Consider the following 13,280-nt stretch of genomic DNA (forward strand, 5'->3'; position numbering starts at 1 on the left):
GGTGACCAAATACTTATTTTCCACCCTGATTTACGAATAAATTCTTTACAAATCCTACCATGTGGATTCATGGATTTTTTTTTTCACATTCTGTCTCTCACAGTTGAAGTGTACCTCTGGTGCAAAATACTGACCTCTGTCATCATTTTAAGTGGGGGAACTTGCACAATCGGTGGCTGACTAAATACTTTTTTGCCCCACTGTATAATCCAGGTTTGAGATCCCTTCCCAGATGCCATAACGCCCACTCACATCCTGGGCCATCTGACCTCAGGAAATCACACGATAGGGTGGGGCCAGGTTTCACAATGAGCTCACCTGAAACCTTGGCTGATTGTGACCTACACCCATTTTCACACCATGGCTCATGTGATTAGAGGATCTTTAGGGGGTCTTTAGTTCAGGACAAGAAAAATGTAAGAAAGATGACACTCTCTTCTCACTTTCTTTTTGCCTCTCTCCGAGTCAGAAGCAAGAAAACCACAAATACACGCTAAAAGTTCAAACCACATCCTATCCCTATTCTCTTCACAGAAAACAAATTTCTTTCCACTGATAAAAAAATAAACAAAAAAACCATCATTCACAGGTCCGCAGCTCAGACCGTAGTAAGTTTTTGGCTACGGGTTCCGTGTCGGGCTCGTAGCCAAAAACTGGGTCAACTTTGCTAGCGAGAGACAGAGAGAGGCGTTGAAAGGCTGCTCCAAAGCAACTTATTGTTTCGGAGGAAAACACGAACACAGTGTACAGTCAAGTGTTAATAGCTTACTTACAACTGGGCTCGTCAGGCACTCTTTTTGGCTGTAGTGGTTATTATTATATTTACATGCTTCCAGCTCCCGTTTCTGGTTGGTGACAACCAGTGTTGGTCAAGCTACTTGAAAAAAGTAATCGGTAACTAATTATTGATTAATTCCCCAAAAAAGTAATCCTGTTACTTTACTGATTACTTATTTTCAAAAGTAATTAGTTACTTAGTCACTTTTTAAAAACATGATTTAAAACCTGAATAGGTAATAAAGCAATAGGTCTTTCAGCCCAATTCTACTTTTTCTGCATAATCCATCATATAAAATGTAACCAAATGAAAAAGTCTGTTTTAAAAACTTTTTATTAGTTTTAATATTTTAACCGTATGCATCAAGGAAAAATTTAATTATATGCAATATTCTCTGACTGGAAGAAATAAGTTTAACATTTAAACCTATTTCCTGAATATTCCAGCATATAAAATAAAATTGTTTTTTGTGTTTACACTCACACTTTCAAATAGATGCAAGTAGAACACAGCAGAAAACAAATAAAATCAAAGACTATGCAGTCCTGTTGCTTTTAAATCCATTTTCACCTGTTTAGCAGGAGTAGGGCAGGCAGAGGTTTGCCCGGTGCTGCAGCAGTCATGTCAGTGGAAGGATCCGGGAGTTTCTCTGTGAATTTCACATTCCCGTGGCAGCGTACTCGGTGCTTGCTCAAACGTTTAGGGGTTTTTTTCACTGTAAAAAGAAGTTTTCTTCCCACGCAGAGTTTACAGCGGATGCTAATGTTTTTGTCACTTTTTACAGAATCAAAATCAAAGTAATGTCAGTACTTCCACGCTTTAAACGCTGCATGGTCATACTCTCTCCCACGCTCTATATATTATCCACTGTTGAACTGCACACAGCTGTTGCCACGAACGTCGCATTCGGTTACGTCATTGTCATGAGACACTCTTGCAAACAAAATCACGGTTTAGTAACGTAGTAACGCAGCGTGCTTACGGGAATGTAACCATAATCTAATTATCTTTTTTGCAATAGCAATCCCTTACTTTACACATTACTTTTAAAAAAAGTAATTGGATTACAGTAACGTGTTACCGGTAACGCGTTACTGCCCATCTCTGGTGACAACTCGTACTTTTGGACTCTCCTTTTTCTCCCTCGCGCTCAGAGGGGGAGGGAGGGAGAAATAGGAGAGTCGTGCTGCCAGCAGAATGGCAGTCCATTCTGCTGGCATCACCGACTACACTGCCCGTGAGTCTATATTCTTTAGGGCTATGCCATCATAGTAAATCATTTTTTGAATAATAATTTAGAAAAATATTTCTTCACGTCTTTATGCGGGCCACAAGTAGAGGTGACATGGGCCGCGAGAATGAGACACAGGCATTAGAGCCTCTTAATGCAGCCATGCATGCTCTGAGCAGAGGGGGAATGGGTGCCCCAGGAGGTAGTAGCAAAGGGAGTCGACCGGCCACTGGATCTCCAAACATTTCTTCTCGACAGTGCTATACCGGCACTCCTGATCCGTCAGCTTCCGGCTGATGTACAGAACTGAGCGGTCGGCTCCCCCTACCTGCTGGGACAAAACGGCCCCCAGGCCTCTTTGAGTCATCTGTCTTCAGACAAAAAGGGAGGGAAAAGTTAGGCGTGAACGGCAGCAGCTCCCCACAGAGAGCCTGTTTTAGCTGCACAAGCACCACCTGGCACTGCTCCGTCACTGGTCTAGATCGGGGGCACCTTTCCGGGTGAGATCGGTCAAGGGGCTAGCCCCAGGAACTGCCTCACCTCCATTTTGGACTTGGGGCGCAGGCAGGATGCAATCGCTGCTGTTTTCTCCACCTGTGGATGCACCTGCCCACCCTCCAAGTGGTACTCCAGATACTGTACCTCCCTCTGTCCAACCGCACACTTATTTAGGTAGGCTGTGAGCCCCACCCTCCTCAGGGAATCCAGGATCGCGGCCACCCGCTGCACATGCTCCTCCTAGCTGTCACTATGGCAGATCACATTATCTAGGTAGGCAACAGCATATGCAGCGTGCGGCAGCAGCACCTGGTCCATAAGGCGCTGAAAGGTGGCCGGGGCTCTAAACATGCCAAACGGAAATATGACAAATTGGTACAAACCATACAGAGTGGAGAAGGCCATTTTTCCCGGGACTTTGCAGACAAGGGAATCTGCCAGTAGCCCAAAGCGAGCAGTGCCCAACTGGTCTAGGTGCTCATCAACCTGGGTCATTGGGTACCCATCAAACTGTGACACCTCATTCACCTTGTGATAGTCAACACAGAACCGCATAGAACCATCTTTCTTCACCATGAAAACTATGGGACTACACCAGGCGCTGTGCAACTCTTCTATTACTCCCATTTTCAGCATGTCGGCCATGTCCTTCTGAAGAATTTGTCTTTTATGTTCAGGAAGCCTTTAGGGCCATGAACGCAACATCATGCCAGGATGCATTTCAATACGATGCTCAATGAAAGACGTTTGGCTGGGCAGGGGGGAGAACGCGCCTGCAAAGCTCTGTTGTAAAGCAGCAACATCCGCTCTCTGCACTTGTGTGGGATGTAAGATGGTTATCACAATGGACGGAGGTGGGAATGATGGACTCTGGCAACTCCCACCCAAACTCATGTCTCTCCTTGACCAGGCTCAAACCTGAGTTTAGCCCCTCTGTTGAACAGGCTCTGTTGACGCTGCTGAGCCTGGAGCAAATTATCCCATGAAAGCCTCCCCAACCCGTGCAGTTTTGCTCTCAGGTCCAGCATGTACTGAATCTCATTTTTTTCGCAGGACTCGACCCTTCCCCCCATTTTTTTTTAATCAGGCTGTCTGCCGTACAAAGTGAGAAAATCCCGTGGAGGCGTGGGGCACCTTCCCATGTCCCCATGCACACATCTTACCTCCACCCACTCAAACAACGCCCCGGGCGGAACAAAGCTTTGGTGGACCAGGCTCGGTGTGCAGCCCATGTCCACCAAGGCGTGGCGTATACCCCCTTGACACCTTACCGAAATGTGGTACGTCCCTCCCAGACCGGGGGTGGGTGCTGGAGCCCCAGCCACGTCTTCTGGGCCCCTGGCCTGAAGCAGCGGTGCGAAGGGGTTTGTGGGACTCCAATGTCAGTACTCTTTACCCGTTGCCTACTGGTGGTGGTCAGAGGGCCTGGTAGCGCCAGTTTCCGGCAGCCTCGCCTCTGTCAGTGCGCCCCAGGGTGGCTGTGGCTACAATGTAGCTTGCCATCACCAGTGTGTGAATGTGTGTGTGAATGGGTGGATGACTGGATATGTAAAGCGCTTTGGGGTCCTTAGGGACTAGTAAAGCGCTATATAAATACAGACCATTTACCATTTATGGGGCCCCTGCCTCTTTTCTGAGCTGCCGGTGCCTGTAACTGGTCTTCCATGGGCTGGACGCTCCACCGTACAGCCTCTGGTCCGACGGCCAGGTGATCCTCCGCCAACATCATGGCTGCGGTGAGGTTGGCAGGCCAATAGTACACAGCAAAAATGCCAGTGTTGATTTTTCAGTGTTAGTAGATTTCAACAGAGTTCCGAGTTAGTTCAACACTTAATCGAGTTAAAATAACACATCGGGAGTTGATTCCTGAAAAGTGTAAGTGTAGATTTTAGTCATTACTGCATTTTAACACTGTGGGTGTTAAATTAGACCACACCTTCATTTCCTGTGGAGCTTCGCAATCCAGAATCTTCGGTCGCCATTTTTCTTGCTAATGCGGTAAGTTTTATTCGGTTAAATATTAAGTTTTAGATTGATGTTAGAACAAGTAACATGATAACTAGTAAAAGAAATAGTATTTATATCAAAATACATCATCTTTAAGTGTCATATTTGAATTTTAACTGTTTTTGTTAAGCTGGGCTACTGCTAGCTAGAACTCTGCAAAGTACCAGTTTCTTTCCTAATATTCATTTAGCATAATCTGGCTATTGGCAGACTGTAATGAATATTACATGTTAATATATTTCACAGTTTTTATTAAATGCCTTTTATTTATTTTCGAATTAAACTGCCAAAGCCTTAGGGTCAGTGGTCTCAAACTCGCGGCCCAGAGGCCACTCGTGGCCCAAAGGCCACTTGCGGCCCACGTCAGGTGAGGTGAAGAAGTATAATGCAATTTGGCCCTTAAAGTGACTTTTTTTTGTCATTAGCCAAAAATGATTTAATATAAAGGCAATGAGGGCAGAGTGTTACCGGCCCTCATGGGTAGTGTAGTCCGTGCTGCGGGGAGAACGTGTGGAACTGCCCCTCCCGTTGTGTGTTTGAGCGCGAGAGAGGGAGAAAGTAAGAGCTGTTACCGATGAGAAATGGAAGAAGAGAGCATGTAAATATAATAATAACCACTGCCGCCAAAATGAGTGCCTGGTTGTAAGAAAGCTGTTAAGATTCGACTGTACACTGTGTTTGCTGACAGTAAAGCTACAAGCCCGACAACCCAGCGTATTGGCCAGAGGTGTCATTACCACGGTTCAGAGCCGCGGACCTGGCCGAGGTAACAAGAGAGTACAAACATGTGGAGGGATTGGCTTTGTTAGTTCAGTGAGAGTCAAAAACTAATGTGTACACTTATTTCTGCATTTTTATTTTGTTAAATATGAATAAAATTACAGCAGAAGTGCTGCAAAGTGTCTGACCAGAAAGAGAGGACCATTGTGTTAATTTGGTAGTTCAATTAAAGGCATCGGTTAGTTAAGAGGGAGAGGGGGGGATGCGTTCATATTTGCAGTTTTGTCTTGTTATACAATATTTGAAATTTAAAAACGAACAAACCAAACGCTACATTGTCAGGAATATTTGTGGGGAGGGTTTTTATCGCTTAAAATATATAAAAAATAATAAAATAGAAATATGGTTCCTACTAACCCCTGTGATAGTTGAGAGAATACTGTATTGCAGTCATGTTACACAGCTTGTACTACTTAAAAAATGGATCAAGGATGTTTTTCTTAACAAAATTAATTTTAACTCAGTCTAAAGGGACTAGACATGCTAGATATTTTGCAAAGAAATGGTGTTATATGCTGGACCTTATTTTACTCTTGGCAGGTGGTGATATGCTGGTTCCCGAGAAGAGATGAACTAATCAAAGTCAGCTTTTCAAGACAGCCCCAAGACTCTTCGCAACTTGTGTTCAAATGTGAGGCCGTTGTCAGGTGATAAATGCAAGGAAGAGGCACTCAACTGACATGAAACATGTCAAAGACAACATGAAGGTGATATTTCAACATAGGCAAAAAGTGGTTCAAGAACCTGCCATAGCTTCTACTGTCCTGGACCTTTTCCCAAGATTTCTGGATACACCTGGCTTGGTAAGGCATAAAATAATTTAATGACTGCTTTGTGGTTCCTTTGTTTGTTTTCTTGTTAATGTGTTGTTTCTGTTGTTACACTTTGTGTTTAAGATTGACCAAGACTTCACAATGCTGTTTTTTGGGGAGGAAGTGTCTGGTAAGTTCCTTGCAAAGTGGCCAACATTCTTCAAGCCAAGGATCATCAAAGATTGCAAAAATCTGTCCCAGAGTACAGAATTGGATGAGCTGCTCATTTCTGCACAGCGTTACTCTAACGAGGCTGGTAAGTGTAAGTTGGAAATGGTAGATTTTGCATGCCTTTACAGCATTTGCTTAATTCCCACAACACAATATATCACTCATTTCTGTATGGTATGAAAACAAGCTTACAAACATGTTAAACCTGAAATGACATTTAATGTAGTTTGAACACAAAAAAGGTTACATAATCTTACTATTGTTATGACTCGATATCTACTTCACTTGGTGGCCAGAAGATTTTAAGTCTCTAGAAATGAATTTTTATACCAAGGCGCTGGAAAACTGCCTTATTAGAAAAATTATCAGGTGTCTAAAATGTCATCATGGTATTACATAACGTGGAAAAATGACTGCTGTGGTCCTTTAAATGACAGTAATTGTGATGATCTTAATTTCTATTCTGTAGTTTGGGACTGCGAGGCGGCTGCCCTCTTTTGCTGCTTCACTTCACTCCATCATCTAAGGGAAGGACGTCTTCAAAGATTAGCACATCAGATGCTGCTCACCACCTAATGAAATTCATCAAGGTATGCTTTTTAGAATTGTATATTTCTCTTTTGATGAGAACAGATGCAAATTATCAACGGCTGATATTTTAAGATGGCAAGGTGATCCAACCTGCAGCAGATGTATCTATCCCAGACAAGCTTGGTGTTGCAGGACTGACATGTCATTGTTTCTATTAAAACTAAATGTACACATTGAAACAAAAATAATTGTGCGCGCGGAGTGAAACATTTTAATATTGTCATAATTTCAAACAGCAATGCCTCAACATCAGATTATCGATTTTGTTTAATGTGAATCACTTGGTTTCTTTCTCTCCCTCAGGTGGGAGGTAGCACAGAGGCTTTTCTTAAGGCTGGCCCCACTCAGCCATTCGTCCTGTGGGTTGGAGAAAGAAAGAACATCATCCAAAGTTTCTACCCAAAGTTTCTACATTGTCCTAGATCAAAAGGTCATTCCCTGTGTGACACAGATGGGAGATGCAGGTTTTGACAAGGCAAAACTTTTCAAGGCACATTTTTTAATTTGCCGTGTCCTTTGATAAGGCATTGGACAACTTCTACACATTCATCCAGACCATCAAGTGTATAGCATTGATGTTGGCAGCGTGAAGGACAGTCCTCGGGTCAATGAAACAAGAGGAAGTCTTCACTGTACGGTTTAAAGATATCCACTATTCAGCACTTTGACTGGAAATGTTCATCTGTTACATTTGCAAGATACACCACACAAGTTGCTCAGTGTTATTTAGACATTTGAAGTTCCAGCATGGTTTGTACCCAGGAAAGTTTTTACGTTTGACCTGTGGAGAGCCTGGATGTTCATTTATCTTTCACACGTACTCTGGTTACAAGCGGCACTTATTCCGAGCACATGGAGACTGCGTTCACTCTGAGGTCATCAACAATTTTGAGCCTGTACCTAACGATGGAACCTCTGTTTCACAGCCTGTAAATGTGGCTCATCCCATGACAATAACTACGCCGGTTCCAGTTGAAAAAAGGCAAATACTGAACATGTGCAGCTCTGTTATTGCTCAAGTACAATCATCAGGAGTTCCTGAAAGTACTGTACAGTTAGTTGGTTCATTGGAGGAACTGGTTAATGACATCCATGCACATGCAAAACAATCTGTTGTCGACTGTTTGTCAACTGATACATCAAGAGAAACCTTAGAAAAAGTTGAGGATTGCTTTGATCAGCTTGAAAATCCATTTTCATGTCTTAACACAGAATCTAAAAGGATAAGATATTTTGAGCAAAAATGGAAAATAGTTGAACCCATAGAGCATGTTCTTGGTGTGCGTTTTGATGTACGCAAAGATAGAACAACAGGGACATACAGGCAAGTTCCTGTCAATGATAAATTCATGTACGTTCCTATCATGGGATCCCTTTCATCTATGTTTCGAAACAGTGAACTTTGTAGCAGTTTCCAGAAAAAAAAACTAAACATGGAGGGATTGTACAGAGATTTAAATGACGGCTCCTACTTCAAAAATCACAGTTTATTCTCACAACAAGAACATGCTCTCCAGATCCAGCTCTACTATGACGATTTTGAAACTGCTAATCCTTTAGGCTCAAAAAAGGGGGTGCACAAACTTGGTTGTATTTATTTTGTTTTGAGAAATTTGCCACCAGAGTTAAATTCTGTGGTGATGAACATTCATCTTGTAGCCCTTTTTCATTCAGAAGACTTAAAAAAATATGGGTTTGATCCTATCCTAAAGCCACTTGTTGATGATCTAAAGATTTTAGAGACTGAAGGAATGCAAGTGCCCTTTTCAGCCACACCTGTGAGAGGTTCGCTTTTTCAGATTACAGGTGACAACTTGGCTTTACATAGCATTTTTGGTTTTGTTGAATCATTTAGTGCAAACTATTGTTGTAGATTTTGTTTAACTGATAAGACAGAGTTGCAGTCAGTTTTTAGTGAAGATCATGTAGGCTTAACACTGCGTTCCAAAGAACTTCATTACAAACACTGTGGTGCCATTCAACAAAATCCTGCTTTGGCCTCAACATTTGGTGTAAAAAGAAATTGTTTACTGAATTCACTTCGGCTGTTCCATATTTCAGACAACTATGCTGTAGACATAATGCATGATCTACTAGAGGGAGTGGTGCAGTATGAGTTAAAGCTTGTGTTTCAGTACTTGATTAAGACCTCTTTGATATCCTTGAATTCATTGTCACAGAGAATTATAAGCTTTAACTACGGATATGCACAGAGAAGGAACAGGCCAGGTGGGCTAAAACTGGATGACAACAGCAAAGATCTTGGGCTTAATGCTGTGCAGTCATGGTGTCTTTTGCGGAATAGCCCATTGATTTTTGGAGATATCATTTGCAGAAATGATGGACATTGGAACTTGCTACTTTTGTTAGTTCAAATTGTGAACATTGTTTTTTTCACCCATTATAACTCATGGCATGACTTGCTATTTGAAACATCTGATTGCCGATCATCACAAGGCTTTCAAATCTCTCTTTCCAGAACGGAATTTGATTCCAAAGCACCACCTAATGATCCATTACCCACGCTGCATTAGAAAAATTGGGCCACTCATACATATGTGGTGCATGAGATTTGAAGCAAAGCACAAGTTCTTCAAAAGATCTGTAAAGAACTTTAAAAATATCACAAAAACACTAGTAAAAAAACATCAGAATCAATTAGCCTTTCATTTTGAAATTTTTTATTTTAAAAGATTACAGTTCGGCCCCATTAATGAAGTCTTGGCCAGCAGCTTAAAAGGCAGTGAAGCACTGAATAAAATGTTTGATGTTTCTTCTATTGTTTCTACAACTTCCTGGGTCAAAAGTTATGGTACAGAATATCAAGTTGGGATGTATGTTTGTTCTGGTGTTGAAAATGAGATGCCTTTGTTCAGTAAGATTGTCAGTATAATTGTTAGCGATTTCAATACTTATCTTCTAACTTGTAAGGTCTCAACAGTATATTTCAATGATCACTTAAATGCATTTGTTATTGAGGATGGATTAGATGTCTTTGCACTGATCTCTGTAGATGATCTGGTGTACTATAGACCTTATGATAGGCAATTTTCAAATGGCACTGATGACAAAATGTACATTGTCCCATACTGTAATTTTGTATGACTTGTTTACTTGTGGTGTATCTGAATACAAAGTATTTTGGAACGTTAATGTCTTGTATTTCTTTGTAATGGGTGGATGTTGGGGGTTAATTGTAGCAGTAGAGATATCAGAGATTAATGGGAGTTTATTGTAATCTGGTGGTATTAATGATTTGACTGACACTAGTGTTAGTGTTAGAAAATTAACACTATTCAGAGTTGAATTTTTTAACACCAGGGCTAGTGTAAAGTACCACCAACACTATTCGGTGTTAATTTTTAACACTTAACACCAGTGTAGAATATTTTTGACACTGGTCAGTGTTACTCAGTGTTAATTTTTAACTCTGTGCAGTGTTAAAATAACACTAGCTCGTTGTTAAAAATATAACACTTTGAAAAGTGTTAATTTAACACTCAAAAGAGTGGACACATATAGACACTTTTCTAGTGTTAAATTTAACACTCACAGTGTCAATTTAACACTGGCGATTTTGCTGTGTATCAGGGCAGGAGATGTTCACGTGCGTCCAAACTGCAAATGAATCGCGCACGAGCAAAGCCGCCGCTCCCGCACTGACTGTAACGCAGTCAATTCTTCTTTTACTGTTATGCTGTTTTGTGGATCACAAGGTTTAAAACTACTTGTAAACACACACACAGTAACTCCACCCTAACCTGCAGCTGCAGCGCAAATAACAACGAAAATTGTTTGTAAACGTGTCCTGGAGTTTACAGGTGCAGACAGTGCAACAGCTTCCAGGTCATTTAGGCTACGTTCACACTGCAGGTCTTAATGCTCAATTCCGATTTTTTGATCAAATCCGATTTTTTTGTCTCCTCGTTCACACTACAAATAAAATGCGACAGCAAACGCGCTCTAGTGTGAACGCTCAAAGCGGCCCGCATGCGCAAAAGAAGATGTCACACACAACGCGCTCTGTTTAGACCAAGAACAAACAGTATTGTTTGACTGATGGCCGTTAATATAAAGACTTCGGACTTTACGTTTCCCAATTTTTGCTTTAAGTTATTTTGTTATTTACATAATAATGTAAATAACCTAATAATGATCCTTATTGCTGTTTAAGAGAGGAGCGGTGCTTCAAAGGATAGCTGCAGATTTCTGTCAGAATCTGCAGATTATACAGTACAAATAAAATGTTTACGTTGTCTTCCCAACAGTTTCACTGACATCTACACTGGATGGCTAGGAAGCGTTCGCGATGTCTTCTCGGGCGCTGATAATTGGCTTCAGTCTTGTGTCGGTGACGTAAAAGGCGGATTTAATGCGACTTGACCGTTCAAACAGCAGTCGCTTTCTAAAACATCGGATATGTATCGGATTCAGTACCACATACGAAAGTGACCCAGATCGGATTTGAAAATATCGGATTTGCGCCGTTCACACTGTCATAGCATGATCGGATATGGGTCGCATAGGGTCAAAAAAATCGGATTTGATGCGCTTTCGCCTGCAGTGTGAACGTAGCCTTATTCTGCCAATATGGCAAGAAGGTCATAACTGCTTCAAGCACTGTCTATATCAGGGGTAGGCAACGCCAGGCCTCGAGGGCCGGTGTCCTGCAGGTTTTAGATCTCACCCTGGGTCAACACACCTGAATCAAATGATTAGTTCATTACCAGCCCCCTGGAGAACTTCAAGACATGTTGAGGAGGTAATTTAGCCATTTGAATCAGCTGTGTTGGTTCAAGGATACATCTAAAACCTGCAGGACACCAGGGCCCGTATCCCTAAAGAATCTTTGTGCAAAAAGTGGCTCCTAGCGGCCAAATTCTAAGAAAATTCTCAGAGTCATGACGTTTTCTTAGAATTTCCCCTAAAAGTGACACGACAATCCCAGTTAATATAAAAGCTATTCCTCAAGATTCCTAGCGCTTAAAAGGGCTCCTAAGGCGAGATCTGCTAAGAGCAGGGAAGAGGACTTTTAGTGGCTTAGGAGTTCCCCTAAGCAGCTGCACAAAATGGCCAACAGAAGAGGCAGGAGAGATGTCCTGCAAACACTGGATGACTGGGAATTATTGAGACGCTACAGATTGGATCGTGCAGGAATCATGTTTGTGGTGGATCTCCTTAGAGATGCAATTACTTCACCAACTCGACGCCACAACGCTATTACACCGGAGACGAAAGTAATCACAACCCTGAGGTATTTGGCAACTGGGAAAATGCAACAATGCAGCAGTGATGACTTGGGTCTGTCCCAATCCTCTGTCAGCAGAGTCATCACCCAAACACTGACAGCTTTGTCACAACCTAATATTGTGACACAATTTGTTTCATTCCCGCTGGATGCCCGCACTTTACACACACATAAAAGGGCATTTATGGACATTGCAGGATTCCCTGGCGTTGTGGGTGTAATTGATGGAACACATGTGAGAATAATTGCGCCATCAGAGGACGAGGCTGTCTTTGTTAACAGGAGGAATTTCCACAGCATCAATGTGCAAATAGTCTTCAATGCGGCCTGTAAGATTTTGGACATTGTGGCTAAACGGCCAGGCTCCACACTTGATGCGAGAATGCTCTCCGAGAGTGGCATCAGACAGCTTTTTGAGAGACGCTATGTGCCAGCTAATTGCCACTTGTTAGGGGACAGTGGCTACCCATGCAAACCATGGCTCCTTACACCTTACCTCCAGCCATGCCAAGGGCCCCAACTAAACTATAACAGGTAAGCCAAACAATACAAAAATCATGGAAATGAAATGCAAGCAATATGTTAGAGCATCCAAGTAGTGCAATATTTCCATCAAATAATTAAAGGTCTCTGTATTCTATTGTAGGGCCCACAAGACAACAAGAGCGGTGGTGGAGCATGGCATAGGCCAGCTTAAGAGGCGCTTTCATGTTCTCCACGGAGAGGTGCGGCTGAGGCCTAAAAAAGTCAGCAAAGTCATCATAGCCTGTGCAATATTACACAATATTTGCAAGGTTAGACAGATTGCAGAACCTCTGGAGGATGGCGATGAGGATGAGGACAACGATGAGGATGGTGGTGAAGAAGATATTTACATTCCACAGGGGAACCTAGCCCAGAGTGGACTGCCTTACAGGGCAAACTTCACAAATTTACATTTCAGGCAAGCTGTAGCCCCATGTCTTTTGAGAACTTGTGATGGTATTAAGAACTACCACAGTTTTACTGCACATCACCTGCAATTGTTAAATGCAAGACAAAGAACACAATCTGTAAATGGTTTATTTTTTAGGTGTTCAATTTTAAGGTGGTAGTACTCCTCCTGAAGGGAAAGGACTTCTTTTTGTTTTTCAAACACATCAATTGTGAGTTGCAATCTGCTCT

At 42.2% G+C, this 13,280-nt stretch overlaps 1 long non-coding RNA gene across 1 annotated transcript; it reads left to right on the plus strand.

The window, feature by feature from the left end:
* Positions 1 to 6,015: 6,015 nt before the first annotated feature.
* Positions 6,016 to 7,422, plus strand: LOC147327320 (uncharacterized). Its single transcript, XR_015129841.1, has 4 exons — positions 6,016 to 6,097; positions 6,191 to 6,362; positions 6,747 to 6,867; positions 7,172 to 7,422. It is a non-coding gene; the product is annotated as an uncharacterized LOC147327320 (long non-coding RNA).
* The last annotated feature ends 5,858 nt before the right edge of the window (positions 7,423 to 13,280 follow it).

The sequence above is a fragment of the Aulonocara sp. 'chitande type north' Nkhata Bay genome, linkage group LG6 (genome assembly GCF_057382095.1).
Source record: "Aulonocara sp. 'chitande type north' Nkhata Bay isolate Kocher_YH1m ecotype deep benthic linkage group LG6, A_spYH_male_GT1.1, whole genome shotgun sequence".
Taxonomy (NCBI): domain Eukaryota; kingdom Metazoa; phylum Chordata; class Actinopteri; order Cichliformes; family Cichlidae; genus Aulonocara; species Aulonocara sp. 'chitande type north' Nkhata Bay.